The sequence below is a fragment of the Melanerpes formicivorus genome, unplaced genomic scaffold (genome assembly GCF_026170545.1).
Source record: "Melanerpes formicivorus ecotype bairdi unplaced genomic scaffold, bMelFor1.0.p_v2 SCAF_144, whole genome shotgun sequence".
Classification (NCBI taxonomy): Eukaryota; Metazoa; Chordata; class Aves; order Piciformes; family Picidae; genus Melanerpes; species Melanerpes formicivorus.
In genome coordinates this window covers 26,353-38,511 of record NW_027142496.1, presented here as the reverse complement: position 1 = coordinate 38,511, position 12,159 = coordinate 26,353, and the positions used below count along the sequence as shown (strand labels likewise).

At 62.4% G+C, this 12,159-nt stretch overlaps 2 long non-coding RNA genes across 2 annotated transcripts; both read left to right on the top strand.

The window, feature by feature from the left end:
* The first annotated feature begins 1,578 nt into the window (after positions 1–1,578).
* On the top strand, positions 1,579–3,928 carry LOC137456948 (uncharacterized). The gene is made up of 4 exons (XR_010991175.1): positions 1,579–1,895; positions 2,485–2,617; positions 2,720–2,887; positions 3,546–3,928. It is a non-coding gene; the product is annotated as an uncharacterized lncRNA (long non-coding RNA).
* A 6,028-nt stretch (positions 3,929–9,956) lies between these two features.
* LOC137456947 (uncharacterized) lies at positions 9,957–11,584 on the top strand. Its single transcript, XR_010991174.1, has 3 exons — positions 9,957–10,871; positions 10,996–11,237; positions 11,349–11,584. It is a non-coding gene; the product is annotated as an uncharacterized lncRNA (long non-coding RNA).
* Positions 11,585–12,159: the final 575 nt, after the last annotated feature.

The window sequence follows — 12,159 nt, the reverse complement described above, 5'->3', positions numbered from 1 at the left end:
TCCTGCTGCACCAATAAATGATTCCTGCTGCACCAGTAAGTGATTCCTGCTGCAGCAATAAATGATTCCTGCTGCACCAATAAATGATTCCTGCTGCACCAGTGATTCCTGCTGCACTAATAAATGATTCTTGCTGCACCAATAAATGATTCCTGCTGCACCAGTAAGTGATTCCTGCTGCACCAATAAATGATTCTTGCTGCACCAGTAAGTGATTCCTGCTGCACCAGTAAGTGATTCCTGCTGCACCAATAAATGATTCCTGCTGCACCAGTAAGTGATTCCTGCTGCACCAATAAATGATTCCTGCTGCACCAATAAATGATTCCTGCTGCACCAGTAAGTGATTCCTGCTGCACCAATAAATGATTCCTGCTGCACCAGTAAGTGATTCCTGCTGCACCAATAAATGATTCCTGCTGCAGCAATAAATGATTCTTGCTGCACCAATAAATGATTCCTGCTGCACCAGTAAGTGATTCCTGCTGCACCAATAAATGATTCCTGCTGCACCAATAAGTGATTCCTGCTGCACCAATAAATGATTCCTGCTGCACCAGCAAATGATTCCTGCTGCACCAGTAAGTGATTCCTGCTGCACCAATAAATGATTCCTGCTGCACCAGGGGGGTCCCTGCATGCATTCCCACATGGGAGTCTCCTGTGCCTAGCAGGAGAAAACTCTGCTCTCTTTCTGCTCCATGTCAGTCTAGGAAGTAGCTTTCGGGGTAGCCTGTGGGGCGCCAGAGCACCGCAGCAGGCCACATGGCTTCAGGAGGATCCAAGGGCGGCTGCGTCTGAGGCGCAAAGGCAGCAGCGAGGAACCTGCCTGCGGCCTCCGATGGAGGCCTCGGGCGGAGCATCGCTGCCCAGGGGTCCAACCCAAACTCGTGTGAGAGACATCGACCTCTGGCACATTCCCCACCGTGGGGCAGCCACCAGCCGGCAACACGGGGGCTGGAGTAGCTGCAGCTGTTTGTGGGGGACCCTTCCCTGCCCCCCTTCATTGCTGCAGCAGAGCTCCCCTTCAGGGGGAGAGGGGATGTGTACACATCTGACTAGGAAAGGACCGAGCTGCTGGCCGGGCAGTTTGCTTCACATTCTGCCTTTTGGGGGGAGAATCAAAGGGAGCGGGGGGATTCTGGGCGGACATGGGGCAGGGGGATGCTGCAGCAGAGGAGCAGGTGAGGGCTGGGGGCACCCCCCTAAACCGCTGACAAGTCTCGGAGGGGACCACAGAATATTTCACAGCGTCAGTGCCGTGAGAGGCAATGCAGAACAGACCCTCTCCAGCTGGAGAGGGAGGAGTTGGAGCGACTGCTGTGTCACAAAGCTTTGGAAACGACCCCCCGTCTCCCCTCTCTGTTTTAAAGGCTGTGAGAATCGTAATGAAGTCACACAGGGGCTTGAGCTATAAGCACAGCCTGCGGCCGTACCCATCATAAACAGAGGCTTTTACCTGCGCGTGGTGTAGGGTTTCGATTTAAATGCCAAAACATCCCGAACGGGGCCGGGCCGAGCTGCTGCCCACGCCCAGGGCAGTGCTCAGGGCCGCCCCCGCGTGCGTCACGGCCGGCACCGCCGCCGTGCCGCGGCGCGTGCCGCCCCGAGGGCGCTCAGCGCTGCAGCGAACCGCGCTGAACGCTTGAAATGCTGGAAAGTTGTTAGGGGGAGAAGGGAAAAGGGAGAGAGAGCCTGACTCGAGCGCTGACATGGGTACAACTCCTGCGCCGCAGCGAGGCTCCGGTCCCGCCAGGGCGATAGCGTCGCGATCGTTGCCATGGGTTCAGCGCATGCGTCGCAGCGAGGGTTGTTCGCGCGCTCGGGGCTGGCGGCTTTAAAACGGCGCTCACTGGCCCGCCGGGGCTATCGGGTTCCTGCTCGCTCCGTGCTAGGTGAGTGCCTGCTTCCACAGCTCTCCGGGGCTTTCCTCTGGCAGCTGCAGGACCGCGCTCTGGCTTTGCTTGTAGGGGGGTTCCTGGAGCTGAGCCGGGACCGTTTGGGAGCCGCGACGGGGCGGGGGACTCGCGCACTACCGGCCGGGGCCGGGGCCGGGGCCGAGCGAGCGGGCGGGCCGGGGCGGGCGAGCGAGCGGGCCGGGCCGGGGCGAGCGAGCGAGCGGGCCGGGCCGGGGCGAGCGAGCGGGCCGGGCCGGGGCGAGCGAGCGGGCCGGGCCGGGGCGAGCGAGCGGGCCGGGCCGGGGCGAGCGAGCGGGCCGGGCCGGGGCGAGCGAGCGGGCCGGGCCGGGCCGGGGCGAGCGAGCGGGCCGGGCCGGGGCGAGCGAGCGAGCGGGCGGGCCGGGCCGGGGCGAGCGAGCGGGCGGGCTGGGGCGGGCGAGCGAGCGGGCGGGCGGGCGGGCCGGCCGGGGCGAGCAGCAGTCAGGAAGAATCAGGAGGGGTCTTCTCCCGGTAACAGTAAGTGTTCTTCTAGCGTGGCACCTGTCGTCTTTGTGTTCCTCCCCGTAACTCCAAATTCCCTTCCTAGTGCTCCCACTGCCTTTCCAAGTCTCCCAGTAACTCCCCCACAGCTCTGCGAGTTAAATGAATGCCAGAGGAAAATGAGATGCCTGTGCAGTGTTTTTCTAGGGTGCAGGGAAACCTACTTACAGCTTTACAACGTGAGTAACTGAGAGCTAAGCTTTGCTTTTTGCTCCACTCCTTACCGATTGACTCTTTGCTTTCTACTTGGTCGACCAAGCAAGGCTGATGTCACTTCACAGTTACTACCCCGTTGGTGCCTGCCTGCGAGTGCCGGGACCCTTCCCGGAACCACAGGACAGAAGGAGGGTTTGTCTCTCTCGCGGTGCCCTGATCAGGAGTCGTACCAACACAGGCTCAGAAAGCTGAAACCATCGAAAGATTTAATTAGAGAGCAACAGGCATTAGAGGTTGGTTGATGGCCAGGGAGAAATGCACCGACTGCAAGGCAATCGGGGCGTAGTAAATCCTGGGGAACAGGGAACACGCTCGGAGATGCAGAGCCACGCAACAGCTCTCACAGAGAGGCGCAGCAAAAACTCAGCTGCGTCCCGAAGGCGCAAACCCTACCAAGAAGGGCGTCCGTGGGTCGGGGCTATCAGAAGCAGGGCAGCCCCTCAGCTGTCTCTGTCTTTCCTACCGCGATGCCACGTGGGGGTGGGCGATTGTGGGGGGTTACAGACCATTGCAAAAACAGGGCGGAGGGCTTGCCAGCGCCGGGCAAACCAACCCCAGGGGCGGCCTCTGCCAAGAGGCCTGGTCACACCTAGCGGAGCATGTTGGAAACTGGGGACATTCAGCGTATCCCACAGCAGAACGTGGCTCTGGCTGAGAGAGGATGAACTCAGAGGGGGCAACACACATCAATGCATTATAGTCACTGTGCGAATAGTTAGAAGTCGGTCTAACCTCTTTCCCTCCTGGCTTAACACTAGCCTGGCGTCCAGGACTCAACATACGCACTGCACAGCAACCCACAGAGCTCCTGGGTCATCCCACCTGTACTTGTTCCTGCTGTCCCTGCAGCAATGGACTATTCCTGATTTTTTTTCTCTTTTCCTTTCAAAGTCAGACTGATTCCTGATTCTTCTCCACATCCCTGCCCAGTTCCAGCACCAGAGAGACTGCCCTGAGAGAGAACGAGTCGGGATAACCAGGGACTCGCCTCGAGGAGTCGAATACCACGTGCCAAGAGCGGACGACAGGGCTGTGACAGGGGAGGGGGAGGGGAACGGAGGGGTGGCTTGTGGCGGGTGAACGCCCATTCTGAAGACAGGGTGGAGGGCTTGCGAGTGTTCTACTAAACTCTCTGCTTCCCAGCTGACTCCAAATTATTTCTTGCTGGATTTGGTCCTTTCCTTTTTTTTTTTCCCCCCTCTGTTGGGAGGGAGGAGGGGGGGAGCAGGAGAGAGATTCTCAGCCTCGACACCATCCAAGCTCTGAGCTCCCAGGTAAGGCTCAAATTGCTGCAGCGACAACACAGCCGAGGAGCGGGCGAGCGAGGGGTGGGGGCAGCCTCTCCCAAACGCTGCCAGCGGACTGCTTGCCCGAACGTTCCCGGAGGGGACGGAAACCCATGACAAAACGTAAGTATTAGCGTGAGGTATTGTAGCGGAGGAAAAGCCATGCTGTTCCTCCAGAGGTTGCAGAGAAGTAGTAACGTGTACGCCAAAAGGTTTCCAATGGCCCTGAGCGGCAAATTAAAACCGCACAACACACACAAAGGAGACCCCACTGGTTTTATATTCAGTTGTTTAATTTGAATGGAAAGGCCTCTGAAGAGAGGCCAGCTGAGTCGCTCCCCACGCACCCGGAGGAGATGCCCCCCCTGACCGGTCAGCGTCCCCCCCCACTTCAGGGGGTTTGTGGGCATCTATGGTGGGTGTGGGGGGTATCAAACAGGAATTCAGGGACATGTGGGAGCCAATGGAGGGTCACCTGGGGGCACTTCAGTTGGATGGTTAGGGTTAGCTGGGGGGGGGGGAGTGGGGGCTGGCTTGCTGGCAGCCTCTGGTGTGTGTGGGGGGTTGGCCAGCTTGGCAGCGGCGGCCTCTGTTATTGGGCGGGGGGGTTGGCTGGCTTGGCGGCGGCAGCAGCGTCTGTTGTTGGTTGGGGGGTTGGCCGGCTTGGCAGCGGCGGCTTCTGTTGGGTGGGGGGTGGGATGCGTGGCTGGCTTGGCCACAGCCTTTGTTGTTGGGTGGGGGGTGTTGGCTGGTTTGGTGGCAGCCCATGTTTTTGGGTGTGTGTGGGGGGGGTGGCTGGCTTTTTGGTGGCAGCTTCTGTTATTGGGTGGGGCGTGTGGGGGGGGGGGCTTGGCCTGGCGGTGGCCTCTGTTATTGGGTGGGGATTGGGAGGGTCGCTGGCTTGGCGGCGTCACCCTCCATTTTTTGGGGGGGTTGGGGGGTGGCTGGCTGCAGCAGCTTCTGTTGCTGGGGGGTATGGGGGGATTCGCTGGTGCGGCGGCGGCCTCTGTTTTTTTGGGGGCTTTGGGGGCGCCTGGCTTGGGGGCGGCAGCTTCTCTTGCTGGGGTGGGGGGGTTGACTGGCTTGGCGGCAGCGGCTTACGTGGCTGGTTGGGGAGGGTGGCTGGCTTTTTGGCGGCGGTCTCTGTTGGTGTTGGGTGGGTGGGGGGGTGGCTGGCTTGGTGGTGGCAGTGTCTGCTGTTGGTTGGGGGGTTGGCTGGCATGGCAGTGGCAGCCTCTGTTGGGTGGGGGGTGGGATGTGTGGCTGCCTCGGCAGCGGCCTCTGTTGTGTGTGTGGGGTAGGGGTGGTGGCTGGTTTGGCGGCAGCCCATGTTTTTGGGTGTGGGGGTGTGGCTGGCTTTTTGGTGGTGGCCTCTGTTATTGGGTGGGGGTAGGCTTGGTGGCAGCGCCCTCTGGTTTTTGGGGGGGTTAGGGGGTGGCCAGCTTAGTGGCGGCAGCTTCTGTTGCAGGGCTGGGGGGTGGCTGGCTTGGCAGCGGCGGCCTCTGTTGTGACTGGGGTGGGTGGGATGCGTGGCTGGCTTGTCAGCAGCCTCTGTTTTTTGGGGGGTGTGGGGGGTGGCCAGCTTGGCGAAGGCAGCTTCTGTTGCTGGGGTGGGATGCGTCGCTGGCTTGGCAGCAGCTTCTGTTGCTGGGGGACATGGGGTGGTTGCTTGTCTTGGCGGCGGCCTATGTGGCTAGGTGGAGGGGCTGTGGCTGGCTTGGTGGCGGCGGCCTCTGCTGTGACTGGGGTGGGTGGAATGTGTGGCTGGTTTGGTGGCAGCCTCTGTTATTGGGTGGGGGTTGGGGGGGGTGGCTGGCAAGGTGGCGGCAGCTTCTGTTGCTGGGGGGCATGAGGGGATTTGCTGGCTTGGCGGCAGCGTCCTCTGTGGTTGGGGGGGTAGCTGGCTTTTTGGCGGCGGCCTCTGTTGGCGTTGGGTGGGTGGGGGGGTGGCTGGCTTTGCAGCGACGGCCTCTGTTATGGGGTGGTGGGCCGGCTGCCTTGGCGGCGGCAGTGTCTGTTGTTGGTTGGGGGTTTGGCTGGCTTGGCAGCGGCAGCCTCTGTTGGGCGGGGGGTGGGATGCGTGGCTACCTTGGCAGCGGCCTCTGTTGTTGGGTGGGGGGTAGGAGTGTTGGCTGGTTTGGTGGCAGCCCATGTTTTTGGGTGTGTGTGGGGTGGCTGGCTTTTTGGCGGCAGCCTCTGTTACTGGGTGGGCTGTGGGGGGGGTGCTGGCTTGGCTTGGTGGCTGTGGCCTCTGTGGTTGGGGGGGGGGGCTGGCTTGGCGGCGGTGGCCTGTGTTGGGAGGGGGGGGGGACTGGCTTGGTGGCGGCGGCCTCTGTGACTGGGGTGGGTGGGATGCGTGGCTGGTTTGGCGGCGGCCTCTGTTATCGGGTGGGGGTTGGGGGGGTGGCTGGCATGGTGGTGGTGCCCTCTGTGGTTTGGGGGGGTTGGGGGGTGGCTGGCGCGGCAGCGGCAGCTTCTGTTGCTGGGGGGCATGAGGGGATTTGCTGGCTTGGCGGCAGCATCCTCTGTGGTTGGGGGGGTGGCTGGCTTTTTGGCGGCGGCCTCTGTTGGCGTTGGGTGGGTGGGGGGGTGGCTGGCTTTGCAGCGACGGCCTCTGTTATGGGGTGGTGGGCAGGCTGCCTTGGCGGCGGCAGCGTCTGTTGTTGGTTGGGGGTTTGGCTGGCTTGGCAGCGGCGGCCTCTGTTGGGTGGGGGGTGGGATGCGTGGCTGCCTTGGCAGCGGCCTCTGTTGTTGGGTGGGGGTAGGGGTGTTGGCTGGTTTGGTGGCAGCCCATGTTTTTGGGTGTGTGTGGGGTGGCTGGCTTTTTGGCGGCGGCCTCTGTTACTGGGTGGGCCGTGGGGGGGTGCTGGCTTGGCTTGGTGGCTGTGGCCTCTGTTGTGACTGGGGTGGGTGGGATGCGTGGCTGGTTTGGCGGCGGCCATTGTTATTGGGTGGGAGTTTGGGGGGCAGGCTTGGTGGCAGCGCCCTCTGTTTTTTGGGGAGGTTAGTGGGTGGCCGGCTTGGCGGCGGCAGCTTCTGTTCCTGGGGGGTGTGGGGCAATTTGCTGGCTTGGTGGCAGCGGCCTCTGTTTTTTGGGGGGGTTAGGGGATGGCCGGCTTGGTGGCGGCAGCTTCTGTTGCTGGGGCTGGGGGGTGGCTGGCTTGGCAGCAGCGGCCTCTGTTGTGACTGGGGTGGGTGGGATGCGTGGCTGGCTTGTCAGTGGCCTCTGTTTTTTGGGGAGGGTGGGGGGTGGCCAGCTTGGCGACGGCAGCTTCTGTTGCTGGGGGGCATGGGGTGGTTGCTTGTCTTGGCGGCGGCCTGTGTGGCTGGGTGGGGGGGCTGTGTCTGGCTTGGTGGCGGCGGCCTCTGCTGTGACTGGGGTGGGTGGGATGCGTGGCTGGTTTGGTGGCGGCCTCTGTTATTGGGTGGGGGTTGGGGGGGTGGCTGGCGTGGTGGCAGCGCCCTCTGTGGTTTGGGGGGGTTGAGGGGTGGCTGGTGCAGCAGCGGCAGCTTCTGTTGCTGGGGTGGTGTGGGGGTTGGCTGGCTTGGCGGCAGCGGCCTCTGTGGTTGGTTGGGGGGGTGGCTGGCTTTTTGGCGGCGGCCTCTGTTGGTTGTGGGTGGGTAGGGGGGTGGCTGGCTTTTTGGCAGTGGCCTCTGTTACTGGGTGGGCCGTGGGGGGGGGCTGGCTTGGCTTGGCGGCGGCCCCTGTTATTGGGTGGTGGAGTGGGGGGGTGTCTGTCTTGGCGGCGGCGGCCTATGTGGTTGGGTGGGGGGGCTGTGGCTGACTTGGTGGCGGCGGCCTCTGTGTTTTGGGGGGCTTGGGGGCTGCCTGGCTTTGCAGCGGCCGCTTCTGTTGCTGGGGTGGGGGGGGTTGGCTGGCTTGGCGGCTGCTTCTGTTGCTGGGGGGCATGAGGGGATTTGCTGGCTTGGCGGCAGCGTCCTCTGTGGTTGGGGGGGGTGGCTGGCTTTTTGGCAGCAGCCTCTGTTGGTGTTGGGTGGGTGGGGGGGTGGCTGGCTTTGCAGCGACGGCCTCTGTTATGGGGTGGTGGGCCGGCTGCCTTGGCGGCGGCGGCGTCTGTTGTTGGTTGGGGGTTTGGCTGGCTTGGCAGCGGCGGCCTCTGTTGGGTGGGGGGTGGGATGCGTGGCTGCCTTGGCAGCGGCCTCTGTTGTTGGGTACGGGGTAGGGGTGTTGGCTGGTTTGGTGGCAGCCCATGTTTTTGGGTGTGTGTGGGGTGGCTGGCTTTTTGGCGGCGGCCTCTGTTACTGGGTGGGCCGTGGGGGGGTGCTGGCTTGGCTTGGTGGCTGTGCCCTCTGTGGTTGGGGGGGGGGGGGCTGGCTTGGCGGTGGTGGCCTGTGTTGGGTGTGGGGGGACTGGCTTGGTGGCGGCGGCCTCTGTGACTGGGGTGGGTGGGATGCGTGGCTGGTTTGGCGGCGGCCTCTGTTATTGGGTGGGGGTTGGGGGGGTGGCTGGCGTGGTGGTGGCGCCCTCTGGTTTTTGGGGGGGTTAGTGGATGGCCAGCTTGGCGGCGGCAGCTTTAGTTGCTGGGGGGTGTGGGGCAATTTGCTGGCTTGGTGGCAGCGGCCTCTATTTTTTCGGGGGGTTAGGGGATGGCCGGCTTGGTGGCGGCAGCTTCTGTTGATGGTGTGGGATGCGTCGCTGGCTTGGCGGCAGCTTCTGTTGCTGGGGGGCATGGGGTGGTTGCTTGTCTTGGCGGCTGCCTATGTGGCTGGGTGGGGGGGCTGTGGCTGGCTTGACGGCGGCGGCCTCTGTTGTGACTGGGGTGGGTGGGATGCGTGGCTGGTCTGGTGTCAGCATCTGTTATTGGGTGGGGGTTGGGGGGGTGGCTGGCGTGGTGGCGGTGCCCTCTGTGGTTTGGGGGGGTTGAGGGGTGGCTGGTGCGGCAGCGGCAGCTTCTGTTGCTGGGGTGGGGGGGGGTTGGCTGGCTTGGTGGCAGCAGCCTCTGTGGTTGGTTGGGGGGGGTGGCTGGCTTTTTGGCGGCGGCCTCTGTTGGTTGTGGGTGGGTAGGGGGGTGGCTGGCTTTTTGGCAGTGGCCTCTGTTACTGGGTGGGCCGTGGGGTGGGGGCTGGCTTGGCTTGGCGGCGGCCCCTGTTATTGGGTGGTGGAGTGGGGGGGTGGCTGGCTTGGCGGTGGTGGCCTCTGTTATTGGGTGGGAGGGGTGGGATGCGTGGCTGGTTTGGCGGCAGCCTCTGTTATTGGGTGGGGGAGTGGGGGGGTGGCTGTCTTGGCGGCGGCGGCCTATGTGGTTGGAGGTGGTGGCTGGCTTTTTGGCGGCAGCCTCTGTTGGCGTTGGGTGGGTGGGGGGGTGGCTGGCTTGGCAGCAGCGGCCTCTGTTATGGGGTGGTGGGCTGGCTGCCTTGGCGGCAGCAGCGTTTGTTGTTGGTTGGGGGTTTGGCTGGCTTGGCAGCAGCGGCCTCTGTTGGGTGGGGGGTGGGATGCGTGGCTGCCTTGGCAGCGGTCTCTGTTGTTGGGTGGGGGATAGGGGTGGTGGCTGATTTGGCGGCAGCCCATGTTTTTGGGTGTGTGGGGGGTGGCTGGCTTTTTGGCGGCGGCCTCTGTTACTGGGTGGGCCGTGTGGGGGTGCTGGCTTGGCGGCGGTGGCCTCTGTGGTTGGGGGGGGGGCTGGCTTGGTGGCGGTGGCCTGTGTTGGGAGGGGGGGGGACTGGCTTGGTGGCGGCGGCCTCTGTTGTGACTGGGGTGGGTGGGATGCGTGGCTGGTGTGGCGGCGGCCTCTGTTATTGGGTGGGGGTTGGGGGTGGCTGGCTTGGTGGTGGTGCCCTCTGTGGTTTGGGGGGGGTTGGGGGGTGGCCGGCTTGGCGGCGGCAGCAGCTTCTGTTGCTGGGGTGGGGGTTTGGCTGGCTTGGTGGCAGCTTCTGTTGCTGGGGGGGGGGGGGGGTTGCTTGTCTTGCCGGCGGCCTATGTGTTTGGGTGGGTGGGGGGGCCGGCTTGGCGGCGGCCTCAGTTTGGGGGGCGTGGCTTGTTGGCGGTGGCCTCAGTTGGATCCAACTGAAAGGTCCTTTTGGAGCCCCTCCAGAGCCTCCCCATATACCTCTCTGAGTGCCCGAATTCCCCTTTGATACCCCCACATCCACCTTAGATGCTAGCAGGCCCCTTAAGAGCGGGGGCAGCACTGACCAGGTAGGGGATTCTCACCCCTGTGTGTGGGGGGAGGCTTCGCTGGGCTCTCCTCAGAGGTTACTTCCATTCAAATTAAAGAGACCAAAACCCAAAGAAACCTCAGGACAAAGAATAAAGGCAAAAGAAATAAAGGATCCCCCCCCCCCAACACGCACTGAGGAGGGTTCCCCGTCTTTAATTCCTTGAGACCCATTTCGTAGTTCTGTTTTCAAACTGCTTTGCTCTGCTTGCAATCGGCTTCTACCTGCTAGCAGCCTTTGCGTGTAACGGAAGAGACGCAACGGGGGTGAGTTCAGAGCCTTGTTACCTGGCACTTAGTGCCAGTCCTGACTACCTGTATGAACAGGAGAGATTGGCAGTCTTAGGGCGAGTCGGCTTGGCTCTCTGTGAAGCCGGAGGATTTCCTTCCCCCGAAGAGACGGCGGCTCCGGCCGGCCGGGCTGCCTCTCACCAGGCGCGCCGGGGCTCGGCTCCCCCGGGCGCCAGCCGGCTCCGCCGAGGTCTGCTCTCAGCTCGGCTTCCTTTAGCTTCCGTGGGTTCCCTTCGTCCAGCTGAGCTCCGCACCAGGTTAGTGCCACCCTCTGTCGCTGTCCGCGGTTCCCGTGTAGGTGCTCTGAAGGTTCGATACGCCTGAATGTTCTAGGAGGGGATTAAAAGCCCTAAGACTTCACATGAGTCGCTGGTAAGAAAAGGAGGAAAACTATCTGCAGAAACCAGGAAAACGTGCAGCAGACTTCTGGGAAATAGTCCAACCTCCTCTTTCACAGAAGTAAGGTGAGTTTGTGAAACCGCTCAGCTCCGAGACCTTTAGGAGAGATCCCACAGCCGTCCAGGGCTGTAGCGAGCCCTATAGAACTCCGGCAGTTACCCGAGCCGTGGCGTTCGTCTTTTCCCCCAGATCGGTTTCCGAGGACCGCGGCGGGACCCCTCTCCATCGGGCCGCGGGGCCCGCCGAGGCGCAGGACCTCTCCGGGCGCCCCCTTAGAGGCTTCTCAGGCAGAGCTCTTTTAACTCAGTCAGATCACCCCAGGAAGAGACAAGAGCCTTCAGGCAGGAAAAGGACTGCTGGCAAGGGAAAGGGGTAACGTGTAAGCCCTAAGGGGGCGTCCCACAAGGGAGAAAGGCAAATCGCTGCCACAGGTAAGAGCCCTCGGGGTGGAACCAGGGGGTTCCACTAAGCATTCCAATGGGGGAGACTGCAAAGGTTTTCATATAGCAATTGACCCTATTCTTTACTATCCATGTAAACAGGAAAGTTTCAGTTTTAGGGTGAGTCGGCATAGCGCTTTCAGCGAAGGAAAAGATTTTTCCTCGCCTCAGCCGGCGGCGACTCAAACTCCCCGCGGCAGCTCACCCGCGGGGCCCCCCGAGACGAGGAGAGGCGAACCGAGGCGAACGGAACCGGACGGAACCGGCGCGGGGCTCCCCGAGGCGAGGCGGATGGAACGGAACCGGCGCGGGGCTCCCCGAGGCGAGGCGGAAGGAACCGGCACGTTGGGGGCTTGGCGCGGCTCAGCTCCTCGCTGAGATTCTTCCCGGTTTCCTCGGGCTCCCTTCCAGGTAAGCGCCAGCCTCTGCCGCTCTCTGGGGTTCTTACGTAGCAGCTCGTTTGAAACGCTTGCACGTTCTCGGAGGGGATTAAAATCCCTAAGAGGCCAGCTAACCCTGACACCCCTCTCTTGCAACTTCATAGCTCTGCTGTTTAACTAGGCGCAGCAGTCTGGTATTAATTTGTCTGAAAAGAGGCTTTGAAATGCGCTGCATGGGGTTCTGAAAGACGTAAACTTACAGTGCGTATCTCTAGTACACAACAGCGCACGGATTTTCCTTTGCGTTGTAGGGTTTTTAAACACTCACCGGTTTCGGCGTCGGGTTGGTTTTTCTCGGAACGGAAAACCTGCCGAGGGGAGGCCGGCGGGGCGCTTCCCACGCGCGGCGGCAAGAGACGCCCCCCCGACCGCTCAGCGTAAGTCCGCCGCTTTCAATCGATTCCCCTTTGGTAGGTACGTTGCCAAAATTGGCTTTGCTCTACGCGCAGATCGTTTTTCCGTTCCGGCATCAC